Genomic DNA, 17,009 nt, shown 5'->3' on the forward strand with positions numbered 1-17,009 from the left:
GTACACCTCTATCAAATCACCTCTCATCCTCCGTCGCTCTAAGGAGAAAAGACCGAGTTCACTCAACCTATTCTCATAAGGCAATGTTCTCCAATCCAGACAACATCCTTGTAAATCTCCTCTGCACCCTTTCTGTGGTTTCCACATCCTTCCTGTAATGAGGCGACCAGAACTGAGCACAGTACTCCAAGTGGGGTCTGACCAGGTCCTATATAGCTGTAACATTACCTCTCAGCTCCTAAACTCAATTCCACGATTGATGAAGGCCAATGCACCGTAAGCCATCTTAACCACAGAGACAACCTGCGTAGCAGCTTTGAGTGTCCTATGGACTCAGACCTCAAGATCCCTCTGATCCTCCACACTGCCATAGTCCATACTTTATTGACCCCAGGGGGAAATTGCCAGAAGTCTTACCATTAATACTATATTCTGTCATCATATTTGACCTACCAAAATGAACCACATCACACTTATCTGTGTTGAACTCCATCTGCCACTTCTCAGCCCAGTTTTGCATCCTATCGATGTCCCACGGTAACCTCTGACAGCCCTCCACACTATCCACAATACCCCCAACCTTCAGCAAACCTACTAAGCCATCCCTCCACTTCCTCATCCATTTAATTCATAAAGAACATGAAAGGGGGAGAGAGAGGAGAAAGGGGGAGAGAGAGGAGAAAGGGGGAGAGGGGGTGGAGAGAGTGGGGAGATAGAGGGGGAGGTGATAGGAAATGGGGGTGTGCAGGGAGATGGGATGGGAGCGGTGAGGTTTGTGTGAATGCGGGGGAACTGGATGTGGATGTGGGAGGTGACAGGAAATCAGGGTTATGGAGATGGGATGGGAGGGGTGAAGTTTGCATGAATGGGGAGAACTGGATGTGGACGTGGGGAGGTGACAGGAAATGGGGGGTTTGGGGAGAGATGGGATGGGAGGGGTGTGGGGGTTTGGAACCAAGGGGGGAAGGTGAAGGGGTTTGGGGAGAGGTGGGATGGGAGGGGTGAAGGGAGAAGGTGAAGGGGTTTGGGAAGAGATGGGATGAGAGGGGTGAGGGGGGAAGGTGAAGGGGTTTGGGGAGAGATGGGAGGGGTGAGGGGGATGGTGAAGGGGTTTGGGGAGAGATGGGATGGGAGGGGTGAGGGGGGAAGGTGAAGGAGTTTGGGGAGAGATGGGAAAGGAGTGGTGAGGGGGTTTGGAACCGGGGGGAAGGTGAAGGGGTTTGGGAGAGATGGGATGGGAGGCGTGAGGGGAATGGTGAAGGGGTTTGGGGAGAGATGGGATGGGAGGGGTGAGGGGGGATGGTGAAGGAGTTTGGGGAGAGATGGGATGGGAGGGGTGAGGGGGGGTTGGTGAAGGAGTTTGGGGAGAGATGGGATGGGAGGGTGTGGGGGATGGTGAAGGGGTTTGGGGAGAGATGGGATGGGAGGAGTTGGGGGGAAGGGTGAAGGGGTTTGGGGAGAGATGGGATGGGAGGGGTGAGGGGGGAAAGGTGAAGGGGTTTGGGGAGAGATGGGATGGGAGGGGTGAGGGGGGAAGGTGAAGGGGTTTGGTGAGAGATGGGATGGAGGCAAGAGATGGGATGGGAAGGATGAGGGGGGGATGGTGAAGGGGTTTGGGGAGAGATGGGATGGGAGGGGTGGGGGGGAAGGTGAAGGGGTTTGGGAGAGATGGGATGGAAGGGGTGGGGGGAAGGTGATGGGGTTTGGGGAGAGATGGGATGGGAGGGGTGAGGGGGTTTGGAACCAGCGGGAAGGTGATGGTGATTGGGGAGAGATGGGATGGGAGGGGTGGTGGGTTTAGAACCAGGGGGAAGGTAATGGGGTTTGGAGAGAGATGGGATGGGAGGGGTGAGGGGGGATGGGCAAGGGGTTTGGGGAGAGATGGGATGGGAGGGGTTGAGGGGGGATGGTGAAGGAGTTTGGGGAGATATGGGAAAGGAGTGGTGAGGGGGTTTGGAACCAGGGGGATGGTGAAGGGGTTTGAAGGGAGATGGATGGGAGGGGTGAGGGGGGATGGTGAAGGGGTTTGGGGAGAGATGGGAAAGGAGTGGTGAGGGGGTTTGGAACCAGGGGGAAGGTGAAGGGGTTTGGGGAGAGATGGGATGGGAGGCGTGAGGGGAATGGTGAAGGGGTTTGGGAGAAGATGGGATGGGAGGGGTGAGGGGGTTTGGAACCAGGGGGAAGGTGATGGGGTTTGGGGAGAGATGGGATGGGAGGGTGAGGGGGGATGGTGAAGGGGTTTGGGGAGAGATGGGATGGGAGGGGTGAGGGGGGATGGTGAAGGAGTTTGGGGAGAGATGGGATGGGAGGGGTGAGGGGGGATGGTGAAGGGGTTTGGGGTGAGATGGGATGGGAGAGGTGAGGGGGTTTGGAAACTGGGGGGAAGCTGAAGGGGCTTGGGGAGAGATGGGATGGGAGGGGTGAGAGGGGAAGGTGAAGAGGTTTGGGTCGAGATGGGATGGGAGGGGTGGGGGGAAGGTGAAGAGCTTTGGGGTGAGATGGGATGGGAGGAGTGTGGGGGGAAGGTGAAGGGGTTTGGGAAGAGATGGGATGGGAGGGGTGAGGGGGGAAGTTGAAGGGGTTTGGGGAGAGATGGGATGGAAGGGGTAAGGGGGGAAGGTGATGGGGTTTGGGGAGAGATGGGATGGGAGGGGTGAGGGGGTTGGTGAAGGGGTTTGGGGAGAGATGGGATGGAAGGGGTTAAGGGGGGAAGGTGATGGGGTTTGGGGAGAGATGGGATGGGAGGGGTGAGGGGGTTGGTGAAGGGGTTTGGGGAGAGATAGGATGGGAGGGGTGAGGGGGGATGGTGATGGGGTTTGGGGAGAGATGGGATGGGAGGGGTGAGGGGGGATGGTGAAGGGGTTTGGGAAGAGATGGGATGGGAGGGGTGATGGGGGATGGTGAAGGGGTTTGGGAAGAGATGGGATGGGAGGGGTGAAGGGAGAAGGTGAAGGGGTTTGGGAAGAGATGGGATGAGAGGGGTGAGGGGGGATGGTGAAAGGGTTTGGGGAGAGATGGGATGGGAGGGGTGAGGGGGTTTACAACCGGGGGGGAAGGTGATGGGTTTTGGGGAGAGATGGGAGGGGTGAGGGGGGGGATGGTGAAGGGGTTTGGGGAGAGATGGGATGGGAGGGGGAGGGGGGATGGTGAAGCGGTTTGGGGGGAGATGGAATGGGAGGGGGAGGGAGGGATGGGAGGGGGAGATGGGATGGGAAGGGGAGGGGGAGATGGGATGGGAGGGGGGAGATGGGATGGGAGGGGGAGGGGGGAGATGGGATGGGAGGGGGAGGGGGTATGGTGAAGGGGTGAGGGGCGAGATGGGATGGGAGGGGTGAGGGGGGATGGTGAAGGGGTGAGGGGGGATGGTGAAGGGGTGAGGGGAGAGATGGGATGGGAGGGGTGAGGGCAATGGTGAAGGGGGAGATGGGATGGGAGGGGGGGAGGGGGTATGGTGAAGTGGTGAGGGGGGAGATGGGATGGGAGGGGGTGAGGGGGATGGTGAAGAGATGAGGGGGAGATGGGATGGGAGGGGGAGGGGGATGGTGAAGGGGTGAGGGGGTATGGTGAAGGGGTGAGGGGGGAGATGGGATGGGAGGGGGAGGGGGTATGGTGAAGGGGTGAGGGGGGAGATGGGATGGGAGGGGTGAGGGAGGATGGTGGAGGGTGAGGGGGAATGGTGAAGGGGTGGGGGAGATGGGAGGGGGAGGGGGTATGGTGAAGGGGTGAGGGGGGAGATGGGATGGGAGGGGTGAGGGGTGAGATGGGATGGGAGGGGTGAGATGGGATGGGAGGGGTGAGATGGGATGGGAGGGGTGAGATGGGATGGGAGGGGTGAGGGGGGGAGGGGTGAGGGGGGATGGTGAAGGGGTGAGAGGGGGGATGGGTGAAGGGTTGAGGGGGGAAATGGGATGGGAGGGGGAGGGTGGAGATGGGATGGGAGGGGGATGGGAGGTGGGATGGGAGGGGGAGGGAGGGGATGGTGAAGGGGTGAGGGGGGAGATGGGATGGGAGGGGGAGGGGGGTATGGTGAAGGGGTGAGGGGGGAGATGGGATGGGAGGGGGAGGGGGGAGGGGGAGGGGGAGGGGGGAGGGGGAGGGGGGAGGGGGGAGGGGGTATGGTGAGGGGTGAGGGGGGAGATGGGATGGGAGGGGTGATGGGGGATGGTGAAGGGGTGAGGGGGGATGGTGAGGGGGGAGATGGGATGGGAGGGGGGAGGGGGGTATGGTGAAGGGTGAGGGGGAAATGGGATGGGAGGGGTGAGGGGGGATGAGAGGGGTAGGGAGGGGGGATGGGAGGGGGAGGGGGGATGGGAGGGGGAGGGAGGGGGGAGGGGGAGATGGGATGGGAGGGGGAGGGGTATGGTGAAGGGGTGAAGGGGGAGATGGGATGGGAGGGGTGAAGGGGGAGATGGGATGGGAGGGGTGAGGGGGGATGGTGAAGGGGTGCGGGGGGATGGTGAAGGGGTGAGGGGGGAGATGCGATGGGAGGGGGAGGGGGGAGGGGGTATGGTGAAGGGGTGAGTGGGGAGATGGGATGGGAGGGGGAGGGGTATTGTGAAGGGTGAGGGGGGGAGATGGGATGGGAGGGGTGAGGGGGGGATGGTGAAGGGGTGACGGGGGAGATGGGATGGGAGGGGGAGGGGGAGGGGGAGGGGGGAGGGGGAGGGGGAGATGGGATGGGAGGGGGAGGGGGAGGGGGAGGGGGGAGATGGGATGGGAGGGGGAGGGGGAGGGGGGAGATGGGATGGGAGGGGGAGGGGGAGGGGGAGAGTGGGATGGGAGGGGGGAGGGGGAGGGGGTATGGTGAAGGGTGAGGAGGGAGATGGGATGGGAGGGGTGAGGGGGGAGGGGGTATGGTGAAGGGGTGAGGGGGGAGATGGGATGGGAGGGGTGAGGGGGGATGGTGAAGGTGTGAGGGGAGAGATGGGATGGGAGGGGTGAGGGGCAATGGTGAAGGGGAGATGGGATGGGAGGGGGGAGGGGCAATGGTGAAGGGGAGATGGGATGGGAGGGGGGAGGGGGTATGAAGGGGTGAGGGGGGAGATGGGATGGGAGGGGTGAGGGGGGATGGTGAAGGGGGAGATGGGATGGGAGGGGGGAGGGGGTATGGTGAAGGGTTGAGAGGGGAGATGGGATGGGAGGGGTGAGGGGGGATGGTGAAGGTGTGAGGGGAGAGATGGGATGGGAGGGGTGAGGGTCAATGGTGAAGGGGGAGATGGGATGGGAGGGGGGAGGGGGTATGAAGGGGTGAGGGGGGAGATGGGATGGGAGGGGTGAGGGGGGATGGTGAAGAGGTGAGGGGGAGATGGGATGGGAGGGGGGATGGTGAAGGGGTGAGGGGTATGGTGAAGGGGTGAGGGGGAGATGGGATGGGAGGGGGAGGGGGTATGGTGAAGGGGTGAGGGGGGAGATGGGATGGGAGGGGTGAGGGGGGGATGGTGGAGGGGTGAGGGGGGATGGTGTAGGGGTGAGGGGGATGGTGAAGGGGTGAGGTGGAGATGGGAGGGGGAGGGGGTATGGTGAAGGGGTGAGGGGGGAGTGGGATGGGAGGGGTGAGGGGGGATGGTGAAGGGGTGAGGGGGGGATGGGTGAAGGGGTGAGGGGGAAATGGGATAAGAGGGGGAGGGGGAAATGGATAAGAGGGGAGGGGGTGATGGGATGGAGGGGGAGGGGGTATGGGGTAGGGGGGTGAGGGGTGAGGGGTGAGGGTGGGGGTGAGGGGGTGATGGGAGTGGAGGAGGGGAGGGGGAAGGGAGAGGGAGGGGGGAAGGGAGAGGGAGGGAGGGATGGGAGGGAGGGGGAGGGAGGGATGGAGGGTGGGGAGGGAGGGATGGGAGGGGGGAGGGAGGGGGGGGGAGGGGGAGGGATGGGAGGGGGAGGGAGGGGGGAGGGAGGGGGAGGGAGGGGGAGGGGGGGGGGAGGGAGGGGGGATGGGAGGGGGGATGGGAGGGGGGATGGGAGGGGGAGGGAGGGGGGATGGGAGGGGGAGGGAGGGGGGATGGGAGGGGGAGGGAGGGGGGATGGGAGGGAGTGGTGGGGGGAGGGTGGGGGATGGGAGGGTGAGGGGGGATGGTGAGGGGTGAGGGGGGGAGTGGGAGGGGAGGGGGGAGGGGGGAGGGGGGGGAGGGGGAGGTGGGAGGGAGGGGAGGGGGAGGGGGAGAGGGGAGGGGGAGGGGGAGGGGGGGGATGGGATGGGAGGGGGAGGGGGAGGGGGGGGGAGGGGGAGGGGGAATGGTGATGGGAGGGGAGGGGGAGGGGGAGGGGGAGGGTGGTATGGTGAGGGGAGAGGGGGATGGGAGAGGGAGGGGGGATGGGAGAGGGGATGGGAGGGGGAGGGGGGATGGCGAAGGGGGGAGGGGGGTATGGGATGGGAGGGGGAGGGGCAGGGGGAGGGGGTATAGTGAAGGGGTGGAGGGGGATGGGATGGGAGAGGGAGGGGGGATGGGAGGTGGGAGGGAGGGGGGATGGGAGGTGGGAGGGAGGGGGGATGGGAGGGGAGGGAGGGGATGGTGAAGGGGTGAGGGGGGAGATGGGATGGGAGGGGGAGGGGGTATGGTGAAGGGGTGAGGGGGGAGATGGGATGGGAGGGGGAGGGGGGATGGTGAAGGGGTGAGGGGGGATGGTGAAGGGGTGAGGGGGGAGATGGGATGGGAGGGGGAGGGGGTATTGTGAAGGAGTGAGGGGGGAGATGGGATGGGAGGGGTGAGGGGGGATGGTGAAGGGGAGAGGGCGAGGGGGGGATGGGGGGTGAGGGGGGATGGTGAAGGGGTGAGGGGGGAGATAGGATGGGAGGGGGAGGGGGGATGGGAGGGGGAGGGAGGGGAGATGTGAGGGGGAGGGAGGGGGGATGGGAGGGGGGGGGGAGGGGGGATGGGAGGGGGGGTGGGAGGGGGGAGGGAGGGGGGATGGGAGGGGGGAGGGAGGGGGGGAGGGAGGGGGGAGGGAGGGGGGGAGGGAGGGGGGATGGGAGGGGGGGAGGGAGGGGGGATTGGGGGTGAGGGGGGATGGTGAAGGGGGGAGGGGGGATGGTGAAGGGGAGGGGGCGAGGTGGTGATGGGGGGTGAGGGGGGATGGTGAAGGGGTGGGGGGGAAGGTGACGGGAAACACCGCGTTGGCGGAAGGTCGAGGCGTCGAGCGGCGCCTCACCGGGCACGACGCAGAGAAGGACGGCCAGCCCGGCCAGCCGGAGCGGCTGCCCGCCGGCCGCGCTGCTACCCATCGGTCGGCCGAGCCCCGAAGCGAGCAGGCCGCCCCCGCGCGCGCACCGCGACCGACCGACCCACCAACCAACCAACCGGCCGGCGCGCGGCGACACAGTGCCGCGCCTGCGCGTCGCTGTAGTCTCCGAGGGTCCGGTTCGGGAATAGCGTAAAGTCAAGGCGCATGCGCCCATCCGGGATTGAGACGGGAGCGGGAGCATTGGAGCATGCGCCTAGCCGAGTTGGCGGAACGGGAAGCTGAAGCGCATTTTGGTATCTGGGATTTTGGCGGGAGCGCGCGACGGAATCCTAAGCGCATGCGCCCGTCCGGGATTGTGGCGGGAGGGAAACGGCCCAGAGAGCAATGGCGCATGCGTCCGGTCGGGAATGAAGAGTGGGAGCGAGCGCCCAAGTCGCCACGGCGCACGCGTGTTGCCGGAACGGAGCGCCGGCGCGCATGCGCTTCCGCCGGAATTGCCTCAGGTCCGACGGCGTGTGCTGGGCGTGGTGAGCTAGTGGGTTATGAGCGTTGAGGTGCTCGGCGCCCACACTGCGCGAGCTGGCCTCTGAGGTCAGCCCTAGTGCCGGAATTTAATTCCGACAGGGGCGAGAATGTTTTGCTTCTGTTATATTTATATCTGAGGGGAGGTTGGGCTTTTGTTTCGAAGCCGTCCATTCTCCCGCCCTTTTTTTTAAATTCGGTCGGCCTGGTCTCCGGGGTGTCAGGTGACGGGCTGACGTCACGCGGCTGTTGCGCTCCCCTCCTGCCCCACCCCGGCAGCCTCACGCGCCGCCGCATCCCTGACTCGGCGTCTTGACGCAAGGGTGATCCCAGCGACGCGCTGACGTCACGGGGCGTGCGTGGATGGATTCTCCCGCCGGGCGCGCCGGCGTGTTGAGTGTTTCCATGTGAAACGGAGATTGTGCAACGCAAGCGACGGGAGCGGCAAACCACGTGGAGCCGGCGGCAGAGCAGGTGAGAGGGCGACCCGGGTCGGGGGGCATCCCGGGGCAGGGGTGGCGGCTGGTCCACAGGGTGCATTGGGGCTGGGAATAACCTTGGATGGAATTTCCAAAAGGAAAATGTTGGAGTAGAGTAGCGGGGTGTGGTGGTGGGGTGGAGTGATCAGCCGGTTGCTATTTGCTCCGTCTCGGGGTTTCTTTTGTCGAACTTGATTAGAAGTTCCGCCTTAAGGTCCCGGGACGTGAACCTGTTTGAGGTTGCTCGAGGCTTCGGCGACAAATCGCGGCCGGTTCGGGGGTGTCGATGGAGAGCCCCCTCGATTCGTCCTTTGATAATCTGGGGGGGGGGGGAGGTGGTGGGCTCCGAACTGCAGACACCTTCTGCCCCGGTTCGGGTGTGCGGTTAGGCGTTGCGAGGATATGGGATGGAAAGGTTTCGGGTGGCGAAGGTCGTACGTGACATCCGAAACAAAAAAAAAAAGGATGATATTTTCGAATGCTTGTTTATCTTTATCTGAGGATGTTGTAACGCACTTGCGGCGTGGTGAGGTGTTTGCTTTCTTAAAAAGAGCCGCCTGATTGCAACGGTTCTGTCGAGTTGGTGCGTCTAATGTTTGTGGATGGGCTAGAGCGCGTCAAGGCTCCCGTTCATAGATATTCCGATGGATTTGAGCCGTGCTGGGAAATTAGGCAACAATCTTTGGAAGAGTATATTTTGTAAAGCCAGCTTCCTCCGGAAGCCCAGATTAAATGAGTACCGAATTGCTAGATTTCGGCGATAGAAGGGCAAATGCGGGGGTCACCCAGCGTTGGCGGAGGTGGGGGACACTTCACGTTACAGGTTCCCCTCTCGATCGCGGTGGGCTCACGCTGTGGAGGTCCCGTCGTCTTTGCATTCTGACGGTGTGGTCTTGAGTTAGTATTCTGGCCGATGCCAGAAACGGACCTGGGTTGACTTTTTAACCTCATTCCCCGGCAAGAATTTGGGGGGGGGGGGGAAGGAACCTGAAATGGGACAGAAAATAGAGCAGGTTGCAGCGTGTCCGCGATCACGCGAAACGCAGTTGTGGATTTGATGGTGAGATCGCAAGCGCCCTTCGTTAATAGGAAGTGTTTTGCCCTACGGAGTAAAGACTGTTTCCCCCCCCCCCCGTTTCTAATGTAAAGCGTTAGTTATTTTATAAGGATTCCCCCTCCCCTGCTCGTAAACCCGTTTTTCATCCGGCCCGATGCCCGAAGTCGCATCCTCTTTGAATGAGGAGGAATTTCTTTTCGCCAGAGGGAGGTGAATCTGTGGAATTCATTGCCACGGACGGCTCTGGAGGCCAAGTCACATTTAAAGCGGAGGTTGACAGGTTCATGACTAGTCAGAGCGTCAAAGGTTACGGGGAGAAGGCAGGAGAATGGGGTTGAGAGGGATAGTGGGGGAACAGACTCGATGGGCCGAATGCCCCAATTCTGTCCCTGCGTCTTATGGAATGGAGCGAGCACTATTCATCATGGACTCGGTCCTGCTATCCTTTGAACAGATTTATAAAACAATTTGCACTGTAGGATTGGGTTGGTGGCTTGGACAGAGATCAGACATGATCCCTGGGGGTTGTAGATTGGACCGGAATGGAACGGCTCTCTGCACGGACCCTCCTGGACCTCATTGGTACAGCCCCTTGTCCACAGGAGGCGCTGGACCCAGGGGCAGGGGGCAGCCATTTCAATTGCCACCCACTGCCGCGCCGTACAGGGGTCCAAGATGGTCTTCACAGCCGCAACCTTTAGCCTGAGCGACCCCCCCCCAAAAAAAACCGTCATGTTCCCCAACAGAGGGCACCGCCGTTGCCTAGCGGTTAGCGCGGAGTTATTGCAGCCCGGGGCGTTCCGGATCTCGGGGCTCAAATCCCGGCCCCCTCTGTGAGGGGTGTCCCTACGTCCTTCCCTGTGGAACGCAACCCAAAGACGTCCCGGTTAGCAGGTTAGCAGGTCGCTGGAGATGGCCCCGGGGTCAGGTTTAGGGTTAAACCTGGTTTGTGGGGCAAGAAGGACTGTATCATCATCATCAGGTGCCATGCCCAGTTTGAGCTTTGACTGCCATGGCCCACACACTCCTGTTTCGGGTCAAGTGGATCAATTCATTGTTATTCATTTCCAGTTCTCTGGCTGCTGTCTCCATCATCATTTGTCTTCGTCTTCCTCTTGCTTTCTTCCCTTCAATCTTTCCCATAATTACCGTGCATTCTAACTCCTCTTTCCCAATCACACGTCCAATGAAGTCATGTTGCCTTTTCATGATCTGGTACATCATTTCTCTCTTTTTGTGCCTTGCTCTGTTCATGACATCCTCGTTAGATATTCATTTCGTCCCTGATATTCTTTACATCCTCCTCAAAAACCACATCTCTGCTGCTTCAATTCGTTTCATCATGTTACTAGATACTGTCCAACATTCTGAGTCATAAATCATAACTGGATAAACGTAACATTTCAGTACTCTGAGGCGGGTTGTCATGTCTAGTTTAGTGTTGGTCAGTATACTCTTCATTCTCGTAAAGGTGTCTTTTGCCATCCCTATTCTTCTTTTGATGCCCATGTCGCACCTGCCATTTGATGTCACCCAGCTTCCTAAGTAACAAAAGTTCTGTACTTGTTTTATGTCTTCCCCGTTTATTCTCAGCCTGCAGATAGGATTCTCCTTCTTTTTGGATATCACCATACATTCTGCCTTTTTGCAATTGGTAGACCCATTTTCGCACTTTCTTCAACAACTATATCAATTAAGTTTTGTAGTTCTTCCTCCGTACTTGCAATTAACACAATGTCATCCGCATATCTGAAATTATTGATGTTTTCCCCGCCAACTTTGATTCCCAAGATGTCTCTTATTTTTTGTAATATTGTTTCACTGTACACATTAAATAAATCAGGGGAGAAAACACACCCTTGTCTAACGCCTCTCTTGATTTTCGTAAACTGACTCACTTCTCCATCTATTCTTACAGCGGCAGTTTGTTCCCAGTACAAATTTCTGACTAGGCGGAGGTCTTTCGAATCTAGATCTAGAGTTTCTTGTAATATTTCAAATAACTTATTGTGCTTCACTTTATCAAATGCTTTTGTGTAGTCGATAAAACAAACAAATCTCTTTGCACTTGAATAGCTCATTCTGATAGTATCCTTAACATCAATATTGCGTTTCTTGTACCTTTGTCTTTCACAAAACCACATTGTTCTTTACCTATTTCAGCTTGTATCTTACTTTTAGCTCTTGTCAGCAAAATTATTAGAAGTATCTTGGTGATATGACTCATTAAACTTACGGTCCTATGTAATTCACATTCTATTGCTCCAGCTTTCTTAGGAAGGGTGAAAAATACTGATTTTTTTTTCATCTCTTCTGGTATTATTCCGGTCTCATAAATGTCATTGAGTAAATCAGTAAGTTTTTCAATTCCATAATCTTCAAGAGCAATAATTTGTTCTATTACTAGTTCATCAGGACCTGCTGCCTTTCCTTTCTTCATCTTATTTACTGCATTTCGAACTTCAGATTTTAAAATACTTGGACCTTCAATGTTTTTCTTAATTTCTGGTTTTTCACCTCGATTGTCTTCAAACAATTCCTGAATATACTCAGTCCATCTGTTCATAATCTCATCTTTTTCCATGATAATGGTACCGTCCTTTGCTTTCAAACATCCACCTGAAGAACAGAGGAGCTTTTTACCAGTGATATTCTCGATTTGTTGATGTGGCCTTTTTGGATCAGTAATAGGGATTCTTTCTATTTGCTCATATTCCTGGTTTAACCATTCTTCTTTGGCTTTTTGACATAAGCTTTTAACTTCTTTATCTAAGGACTTGTATTCTATAGGATTTGCTTTCTTCCGTCTCCTTTCTTCCATTAGATTTTTGATTTCATCTGTCATCCATTTATTCTTTGTGCTTTTTTCTTTTTTAGGCATCACTGACTTTGCTGATTCTACCAAGGCATCCTTTAGAGAGTTAAATTTCATTTCTATATGATTGCTATCATCTTCAACAGGTTCTATTTCTAGACTTTGAAATCTATTTCTTACTTCAATTGTAAATTTTTGTCTTAAAAGTTTTCTTTAATTAATTGTGAGTACTCAAGGGATTGTTCAGGTTTTTGCTTCTTTAGTTTTTTAAGTTTTACTTTTACATGACGTACTACTGGGTTATGGTCACTATTACAGTCTGCACCTGGATATGTTTTGCATTGAGTCACTGAGTTTCTAAATCTTTGGTTTATAGTAATAAAGTCAATTTGATTTCTAGTGTTATCACCTGGACTTTTCCAGGTTCACAAGCGTCTTGCGTGGTTTTTAAAGTAGGTATTCATAATGACCTGATTATTCATCTTGCACTGTTCTACCCATTTCTCACCTCTTTCATTTCCCCTTGTCAAAATTTTCCTTTGGTATTTCCACCAGCACCTTGTCCTACTTTAGCATTTAGATCTCCCATGACAATAACAATATCTTGAGATTTGCATCCATTCTTTGCTTGTTCAAGCTCTTCATAGAACTTATCTATATCCTCATTTGTTCCATCTGTTGTTGGTGCATATACCTGTATAATTACTAAATCAAATGGCTGTCCTCTGAATCTAACAAGAAGCATTTTTTCTGATATTGCCCAATGTCCTAAAACACTTTTTGCCATGTTTTCATCCATAAGAATTCCTACTCCATTAGTATGGGATGTTCCACAAGAATAAACTAGTGTTTTATTTCTATTCTGAAATGTTCCAGCACCTATCCAACGAACTTCGCTAATTCCCATGATGTTAATCTTTAGTCTTTCCATTTCATTTATCATATTGTCCAATCTTCCTGCTTGATATAGGGTTCTCACATTCCAAGTGGCAACAATTTTCTTTCGTGTTACTTGAATTTTATGAGCAGTAGCTTGATGACGGTCGGGGATCCCCTGCTGACCAGAATCAACCCGACCGAGCAAAGCATCTTCAGAATTTTCTTAGCAAATAGATTCTAGGAAACCTAGTATCTAGCAACAGTGTTTCGCTATTGCCTACCGCCGGGCGAACAAAAGAAATCGCCATTTCTCTTCCCAAATGTTCATCCGCCTGTACTATAGTCGTTGACATTTGAGGTCCTAGCTCATCCGCCTTCTCCGTCATAAGTTCAGTTACTGAACCTGCCGGATCTGCCGTTGGCTTTCGCTCGTATCCTGAGCAGGAGCGCTTGCAGGTGCTATCGTTCCAGGTCAGAGCGGCCCTGGGAGCAATGAACGACTAAGGGGTAACTCCACTTTCCCCAAAGCTCTGAAAGTCCCCAATCAGAGCCTCATCACCGGTTGCAGTTTCGAGCCCTACCCAGGACTATACCTCTGAATAAATAATTATCCCGTCTGTTACTGGGTGGGGCGGGGGGAGCGTGGTGGATCGAACTAAGCTGCAGAGAGTTGCAAAAATACTCAGCTCCATCACGGGCGCTAACCTTCCTAGTGCCCAGGACATCTTCAAGGAGCAGTGCCTCAGAAAGGCGGCGTCCATCATGAAAGACCCCCCACCACCCAAGTCATGCCCTGTTCTCATTGCTGCCATCGAGGAGGAGGTACAGGATCCTGAAGACACACACTCAATGATTCAGGAACAGCTTCTTCCCCTCTGCCATCAGGGAGGAGGTACAGGAGCCTGAAGACACACACTCAACGATTCAGGAACAGCTTCTTCCCCTCTGCCGTCAGGGAGGAGGTAGAAGAGCCTGAAGACATACACTCAACGATTCAGGAACAGCTTCTTCCCCTCTGCCATCAGGGAGGAGGTAGAGGAGCCTGAAGACATACACTCAACGATTCAGGAACAGCTTCTTCCCCTCTGCCATCAGGGAGGAGGTACAGGAGCCTGAAGACACACACTCAACGATTCAGGAACAGCTTCTTCCCCTCTGCCATCAGGGAGGAGGTACAGGAGCCTGAAGACACACACTCAACGATTCAGGAACAGCTTCTTCCCCTCTGCCATCAGGGAGGAGGTACAGGAGCCTGAAGACATACACTCAACGATTCAGGAACAGCTCCTTCCCCTCTGCCATCAGGGAAGAGGTACAGGAGCCTGAAGACACACACTCAATGATTCAGGAACAGCTTCTTCCCCTCTGCCATCAGGGAGGAGGTACAGGAGCCTGAAGACACACACTCAACGATTCAGGAACAGCTTCTTCCCCTCTGCCGTCAGGGAGGAGGTACAGGAGCCTGAAGACACACACTCAACGATTCAGGAACAGCTTCTTCCCCTCTGCCATCAGGGAGGAGGTAGAGGAGCCTGAAGACATACACTCAACGATTCAGGAACAGCTCCTTCCCCTCTGCCATCAGGGAGGAGGTACAGGAGCCTGAAGACACACACTCAACGATTCAGGAACAGCTTCTTCCCCTCTGCCATCCGGGAGGAGGTACAGGAGCCTGAAGACACACACTCAACGATTCAGGAACAGCTTCTTCCCCTCTGCCATCAGGGAGGAGGTACAGAAGCCTGAAGACACACACTCAACGATTCAGGAACAGCTTCTTCCCCTCCACCATCCGATTTCTGAATTGACATTGAACCCGTGAACACCTCACACCTTTTTTGCACTATGTAACTATTTTCTTTATATATATGTCTTTACAGTAATTCAGCTTTTTCTCTTTTTCTGTGTGTTGCATTTTACCACTACAAACTTCACGATGCACGCTGGCGATATTCAATCCGATTCTGATACCCAAATTGCCTGTTGAAGAATTTTATGTGGACCGTCTTATCCAATGAATACTCAGATTGATGCAACACACACAAGGAGCTCAGCAAGTCGGGCAGCATCTATGGAAAAGAGTAAAACAGTCGCTGTTTCGGCCCATTGAAGCTTGGAATTTCCCATTGATGTTGCCTGGCCTGCTGAGTTCCTCCAGCATTTTGTGTGTGTGAGTGCTGCTTTGGATTTCCAGCACCTACAGATTTACTCTTGTTTGCATTCAGGATGATTTTTGGTATTTTACCTGCTCTCCAACGTAGAAGAGCTGCGATCGGGTTCTGCCCAAGTGACTCGCTGTGATGGGATGGGGTCCAAGCTGAAAAGTGTCCTCCAACGTGAAAGGGTGCAGAGGAGATTTACAAGGCTGTTGCCTGGATTGGGGAGCATGCCTTATGAGAATAGGTTGAGTGAACTCGGCCTTTTCTCCTTGGAGCGATGGAGGATGACAGGTGATCTGATAGAGGTGTACAAGATGATGAGAGGTATTGATCGTGTAGATAGAGGATTTTCCCCAGGGCTGAAGTGGCTAGCACGAGAGGGCACAGTTTTAAGGTGCTTGGGAGTAGGTACAGAGGAGATATCAGGGGTAAGTTTTTTACTCAGAGAGTGGTGAGTGTGTGGAATGGGCTGCCGGTGGTGGTGGTGGAGGTAGAAACGATAGGGTCTTTCAAGAGACTCCTGGATGAATACATGGAGCTTAGAAAAATAGAGGGTATGGGTAAAGCCAAGGTCGTTCTAAGGTAAGGACATGTTCAGCACAGCTTTGTGGGCCGAAGGGCCTGTATTGTGCTGTAGGTTTTCTATGTTACTGTGAAATATCTTCTTGATAGCTTGAGTCCCGTTGTCTCAACAAAACTCGTGGAATGTCAGAAATAGAAACCAGGGGCACTTCATCGCCAGTAGGTGAAGTGAACCAGAGCCGATTGCGGTTCAGGGCCAGGCATAAAAACACAGGGCGATACAGTAACAGACAACACAGTAACAACCGACAATCTACAGGACAGCAGTGCGAGCAGCCACCAGTAATCAGCGTTCCACAGAATGGTCACATGCACTAACGTCAATAATCAAACTTAAACCTGTTCGTTATGTGTCGTATGACGTGGGCGATATCGGTCTTTCTGTGACTATGATTGCTCTTTTCTACAGAAGTGGTTTGCCATCGCCTTCTGGGCAGTGGCTTTTACAAGATGGGTGACCTCTCCCCCCCCACCCGGCCATTATCAATACTCTTCAGAGATTGTCTGTCTGGCGTCGGTGGTCGCATCACCAGGACTTGTGATCTGCACCGGCTGCTCATATGACCGTCCTATGGCTTCACCTGACCCTGATCAGGGGGGCTAAGCAGGTGCCACACCTTGCCCAAGGGTGACCTGCAGGCTGGCGGAGGGAAGGAGCGCCTCACACCTCCTTCAGTAGGATTGTATCCCCACCCAGTCACCCGACACGTGAACATACGCAGTCATTATGAACACGGAGATCAGGAAAGACCATTGAGCAGATGTGGAACAGGGACGGTTAGGCTATGACACCTGAGCGAGTTTTGTTGAGAAGCTGGGTAGCTACAGGAAAGAAGCTTCAGAGATGACTTGTAGTCCTGGTGGTGTTGGACTTGCAGCGTCAATACAGAGCAAACCCAACAAAAACCTACCAACACCAGCCATGGAGCTTCCAATTCCTTACCAACTAAGAGAACTCGGAAGGCTCATTTTGTTAACAAAGTGCGTACGCAGAATACAACTCTCAGATTCACCTTCTCCAGATAGTCATGGAGTATGGAAAAAAACTTGGAGGACGTTGAAAGAAAAGCCATCAACCCCCTCGCACCCCTCCCCCAACTGTACAAAAAATTAAAAGAGAAACTCGCAAACCCCAGACTCACTAACCCCTCCCTCGCACAAAAAGTAACAGATCGCCCACCCTGAAAACGGCAGCTGGAACGTCAGACCCCCCCCCCCCAACCCTCTCCCTCACAAAAAAAACTAACATATCGCCCACAAGGAGAAAAAACGGCAAACGGAACATCAAGACCCCTCAACCCCCCTCCCTCGAACAGATCCGCCCCCCTCCCACACAC

At 55.3% G+C, this 17,009-nt stretch overlaps 2 protein-coding genes across 3 annotated transcripts in view; one reads left to right on the plus strand and one right to left on the minus strand.

Annotated features, from left to right (window-relative positions):
• LOC140191840 (zona pellucida-binding protein 2-like) overlaps window positions 1-7,352 on the minus strand; it is a 131,044-nt gene extending 123,692 nt beyond the window's left edge. Inside the window, exon 1 of the mRNA XM_072249627.1 lies at window positions 7,296-7,352. The gene's annotated coding sequence lies outside the window, so the exon portion shown is untranslated. The remainder of the gene's footprint in view (window positions 1-7,295) is intronic.
• A 626-nt stretch (window positions 7,353-7,978) lies between these two features.
• The window catches only part of LOC140191751 (zinc finger protein Aiolos-like), a 309,305-nt gene continuing 300,274 nt past the window's right edge, over window positions 7,979-17,009 (plus strand). The window contains exon 1 of one of the 2 annotated variants that reach the window (XM_072249457.1): window positions 7,979-8,175. The gene's annotated coding sequence lies outside the window, so the exon portion shown is untranslated. The remainder of the gene's footprint in view (window positions 8,176-17,009) is intronic. The other variant, XM_072249458.1, reaches the window with a different exon arrangement.

Source organism: Mobula birostris, chromosome X (genome assembly GCF_030028105.1).
Source record: "Mobula birostris isolate sMobBir1 chromosome X, sMobBir1.hap1, whole genome shotgun sequence".
Taxonomy (NCBI): Eukaryota; Metazoa; Chordata; class Chondrichthyes; order Myliobatiformes; family Myliobatidae; genus Mobula; species Mobula birostris.